Source organism: Bison bison, unplaced genomic scaffold (assembly GCF_000754665.1).
Source record: "Bison bison bison isolate TAMUID 2011002044 unplaced genomic scaffold, Bison_UMD1.0 scf7180017864459, whole genome shotgun sequence".
In the NCBI taxonomy this organism is placed as follows: Eukaryota; Metazoa; Chordata; class Mammalia; order Artiodactyla; family Bovidae; genus Bison; species Bison bison.
The window spans coordinates 2,843,477-2,849,224 of NW_011495021.1; positions in this window are offsets into that span (position 1 = coordinate 2,843,477).

Below are 5,748 nucleotides of genomic sequence, written 5' to 3' on the forward strand. Positions count from 1 at the left end.
GACATCACTGACTCGATGAACGTGAGTCTCAGTGAACCCCAGGAGTTGGTGATGGACAGGGAGGCCTGGCGTGCTGCGATTCATGGGGTCGCAAAGAGTCGGACGTGACTGAGTGACTGAACTGAACTGAACTGAGGCATCTAGAGTTAACAAAAGTGAACTGGAACAGGAAAAAAGAAAACTGTTATACGTTGGGATAAAAATCCCTGGTGAACAACCAAATGATTTAGAGGAAATGTAAAGTGATCTCAGGAGGATGAAGCTTTTCTGATAAAGGTCTAAATTCTGTTAGGCTAGTTAGACTAGGGATATCTGTTACATATGGTAAATATCTAATCTTAAATTGTAACGCCTTTACCTACTTGAGCTTGAATATATAAAAAAGAACACTTTCAACTGCAGATTCAAATTTATTACATTGATTTCTTCTCTTTTTATACTATTTCACTAGGGTTTAATATTTACTGAAGTTATTCAAGAAAGTATTCAAATTTCCAAATATGTGCTTTGTGGTACAAATAGTTTTGGTTGTAGAACTTGTAACAACTTATTACAACTTAATCACAGTTCATATGAGGTAAGTGAGTTAAAGTATGTCACATAATGGTACAGTTAGGAAAAGATTGATGGGAGAAAGATGTGGCTAAATCTAGAATAATTGCCCCAAAGCACCTTAACAAGACTCTGTCTCTGTTTTTGCTTTGATTAGACTTTTCTCAGAATACTCAATCGTGTAGTGGGAAGATGCTTGACATGAGACAGAATTCAAGCATTCCCTAGACTTATTTGGTGGAGACCATAATCCTAGTAGAGAAAGGGACATCCAGCGCAGCACGAAAGCAATAAAACCACAGTGGCTTCTGGAGTTTATGAGGAGACAGCAGAGAAGACTCACATGCCTATGTTCCACTGGGTTGTGTGGGAAGGTCAGCCAACATTTCCAATGTTCTAAGGAAGTTTCAAAAGGCTTAATTAAAGGTAGTTGGACCACAAATGTTCTTGAACTTCTGGACAAAAAGATTCTTAAACATCTGGCAGGAAGAACTCAAGGTTTAAAAATATACTGAGAAGGTGCAGTAGCTGGACCAGTCTTGGTTTTCAAAGATTAATGCCAACTGAGGGCCATTGGGAATTACACGCTACAGTGAAAGAAACTCAACACGCACAAATTACAACTGAGCATTGGATACCCTGGTGCCATATACAAACAGCCCTTCCCAACAAATATAGATGTTCTTTCAAGGGAAAGCAGGGGAAAGGAACTGGATCTTCAGTAGATGAGTTTTAAACCTTTCAATTCAAATTGAAATTTTAGTAGATCCAAAAATAACCAAGGAAACACAGAAATGATGAGTTAATCATAAAATGGCTAGCCTCTAGTTTGTTTGCATCTAATGAATGGAAGTGTAGGACTAAAATAAACATAGGAAAAATGTTACTCTTTTTATTCACTGAAGTTTTAATTGTGAAATTTCTTTCTGTAATATCTTTTTACATGAACATGCCACAGTATTTTTAAAAAATTTAATCTCTTTGTGATTACATTTGGAAATAGAATTTTGAACCTGATGTTTTCATTGTATATACTTTTCAAAATGCTTATACTGTACTTTTTCTACCTCTTACCAATGTTTTATGTTATCTTTGAACTTAAATTACCCTTCTACATACAGTGTCTTATTGAGAAAATGCTTACTCTAAGCTAATTTCTGTGTGAAGTGCTTTTAAACATTTTCTCATTTATTTATCACAAAATCTCATTAAATAGACCTTATTGAGATTCCCATTTTATGTTAAAAACATCTTGATTTATAACATGCTGAAAACATGCTGAAATAACATGGTGAAAGTCAAATCCTTAAAATGTGTGAGATATAGTATCTGAGTTTAGTGTTACAGACTGAGCAATTAACTGTCATATAATATTTCTTTCAATGTAAACTCCAAAGACTAGATAATCTTATGGCAAATTTCAGAAGTAAAGTTCAGGCAAGGGTTAATTTTCCATTTCTGGGTTTATCAGTAAGACATAGCATTAGACTTTGATACCTGCCTTGCCAACATGAGATCTATTTTATGTGGAAAAGACCTGTATCTTTAATATGATCTTTTTTTTCTCTCTCTTTATCTATTCAACTCTAAGTCAGTGCATTCCAGTTGAGAGGGACCTGATCCAAGGATAAACCATATGACCCAAGCCTAAGCCCATGTGAGTATCACATCCTTACAAGGACATTTCTCATTGGAGCTTATAAAGAGTAAAGAGATTTGTCTTGTACTTTTGGAAGAGTCGGGTGTTCTTTCCCATTTTGTGTGAACTTGAGAGTGAGTAACAGCTGGAGCTAAAAGAGAGTCTGTGAGCCCTGATACATGTAGCCTCATTGTCTATACATCTGCATCAGCTACAGTTTTCATCTTCGTTATTTTCATTACATGAAATTTTCATTACATTACTCAAGAACCCTTGGATTAAATAGTTTGTTGGGATCTTTATCTCTTACTGTAAACTCACATGGGATAGAAAAGATGCCTGAAGTGAAGCCATTTGATTTCAAACGAAACATTCATTTGTGGGCAACACTAATCCCATAACTGGAATAACCATCTGGTTCCCAGTATATGAGACTGTATTATTGTATGTAACATGCATCTATTTTTTCACATATTTCAGTATATAGGAATTCAGGATGACTAACTTCTCTCTCTTGATTTTTATTCTGTCTTAATTTGGAGATTTTTTCAGCTTTAACCACAGGATACTATTTCCTCCCTGACTCAACTTGTTTCTCTCCTGATTTTCATATGCTTTGGAATTATTTTTCTGTGTTTTTTTTTTTTTCATCCTTTTACAGTTGGACTCAAACTTTCATTTCTGCCCCTTGCAAAACATTTTTTGTTTTGCCTAACCTTTGAGAACCTACTTTTCACTTATTTCAAGATGCTCTCATTCCTTTGCATGACTTTCACAGGACACTTCCTGAAATTCCAGTTTAGGTCAGAGATCAAATCTGAGCTTAAAATTTTTACCAAGCTAAAACATCTAATTCTCAGCTTTGATCACCTCGAACTCTGAACCTGTCAGGACATATGATTGAGAATACATTTGTGTGTGTCAATTTTTGTTGCATAAAAAATCCAGATGAGTTATTTTTCTGTATATTAGCAATTATTTTAGTGATTTTCTTCTCATACTTGCTTTTTGAACCTATTTCTGTGCCTTCTCTCTTTCTGTTTTCTTATGTGGTTGAAAAGCGACTGTTTTATTGTAGTCTTTTTTCAAAGTACGTAGAGTTTTGGGATATAGCAGGTGCCAGTGCCCCATCAGCAATATCAAGAGTATAAAAAATGCTATCATTTTAACCCTAATAATATGTTATTAGAGCCTGTCTAATGATGCAAAGTTAGATTATCAGAAATATGAAATTTCTGACTCTTTTAACAGTGGCTCAGATGGTAAAGCATCTGTCTGCAAGGCCGGAGACCTGGTTTCAATCCTTGGGTCGGGAAGATTCCCTGGAGAAGGAAATGGCAGCCCACTCCAGTACCCTTGCCTGGAAAATCCCATAGACGAAAGAGCCTGGTAGGCTACAGTCCATGGGGTCACAAAGAGTCGGACACAACTGAGCAACGTCACTTTCTTTCTTTCACTTTCCAAGGCAAACAAACTCATCTCAAAGAATTGCAAAATTGAAAAATAAAAATGAGTTAAAATAAGATTAGAAATACAACATTTTTTATAATATAGCATTGTCTACATAACACCAAGTTCCCACCAAAACATAGTATTGATTACTTGGAAATATTAAATTATTTATTTCATGTTTGTGTGTTGGTGGGGGGAGAGGGGTGGGTGCATGGGTATTCCATGTCAGTGAGTTAAAATCTCTAACTATTAAATATCCAAACCATCTGTGTCAGAATGATTACTATTGTTTTTATCATGGTCCACACCCTTTCTTCCATCTTCAAAGTTATCACAGTAATTTAAGACCCCCTTCTCCAAAATAATTGCTGATTGTAAACATGAAATTCAGTCAGTCACGTCTGACTCTTTGTGATCCCATAGACTGTAACCTGCTAGGCTTCTCTGTCCATAGAATTTTCTGTCTGTGGAATTCTTGCCCAGGCAAGAACACTGGAGTGGGTAGCTGTTCCCATCTCCAGGGGATCTTCCCAACCCAGGGATCAAACCCAGGTCTCCCACACTGCAGGTAGATTCTTTACCATCTGAGCCACCAGGGAAGCCCAAGAATACTGGAGGGGGTAGTCTACCTCTTCTTTAGGGGATCTTCCCGAACCAGGGATCAAACTGCAGTCTTCTGCATTGCAGGCAGATTCTCTACTGGCTGAGCTACCAGGAAGCTTAGGCTTCCTCATCTCTGGATTTCTGGCTTCTCGCATACGCCTTCCTTTCCATCCTCTAATTTCATGCCAGTTGAAAATTTTAAGTTGCAACCCCACTCTTTACATCTAAGACTTATGCAGAGAATATAGGTCAAAATTTTATTTCTTTGTTTCAGAAAAGTGAAAAGTTGGCACTTTAAAGACATGAAATTACACATATAAGTCCTATAAGAAGGGCAAAATATTTCAGAGGTTAAGCTGACCAGTAGTCGGTCAGTGTTTAAAATGTACCCCTCAGAACAGAATTTAATTTATGCTGTTGTACACATCAGACACTCTTCATAAATTTAAGTTCTTCATTTTTTATAGAAAAAAGTTAAATATATCTGTATGAGAAGGTTAGCCACATAAAATGTGAAAATTAAGGCTAAAATGCTGATGGTAATAAGTTAGAATATGCCAATAATATTGTGTTTTCTTTTACAATAAAAGGCTGAACTGAGAAAATCTATATCCTAGAATCTACAATATTAGTTCTGACAGCTAAGCTTCAGGGCTTTTCCTGCAACTTATGTAATCCAGTTGCTCTTAAAATAAAATAATCTTATAAAATATGAACATAATGCATTTCTGCGTGGCATATTCAGTACTCCACATAAGATTTTGTCTTGGTTATCTTTCAAACTTACAAATACTCCTAGAGAAGTGATAATTTACCATTTCAGATTTTATGTGCCTGTACCTTTGGCAGTAAAACTAATATATCATCTCAGCAGTATACTCACTTTATAAAAGCAAGGGTTTTCAAATTGAGACACATACCTAGCTTTAGGCAGAGGGACATGAGAACCTCAACTTTTGATTAACGTTTCTGATCACCACATGGAGCGATAAGAGCTGTACAGACAGTGTAGGCGTGAATATATGAGTTCTAAGTCGTCACAGTAAGCATGCAAATCCAGCAGGCCCATCCTGTATCCCCTCCGTACCTTTTTCTTCAAGGGATAGCTCAATGGTTCTTTGTCGTTTAAAATGTGCAGATTAGAATGGCATTGAAACATTTGTGGGGCTTCCCTAGTGGCTCAAATGGTAAAGAATCTGCCTGCAATGCAGGAGACCTGGGTTCAATCCCTGGGTGGGAAACAACCCACTCCAGTATTCTTGCCTGGAGAAGAATTCCATGAACAGAGGAGCCTGGCAGGCTAAAGTCCATGGGGCCGCAAAGAGTCGACATGACTGAGCGACAAACTTTCTTTTTCTTTTAAGTCCTTTTGTAATATGATTATCAAATCATTATTGGCAGGTCATAAGCACCTTTCTCCTCCTTCTCCCCCTCTTCCTTCCTGCGAGTTGCCAGTCCAGGTTCGATGCACGATGCTGGATGCTTGGGGCTGGTGCACCGGG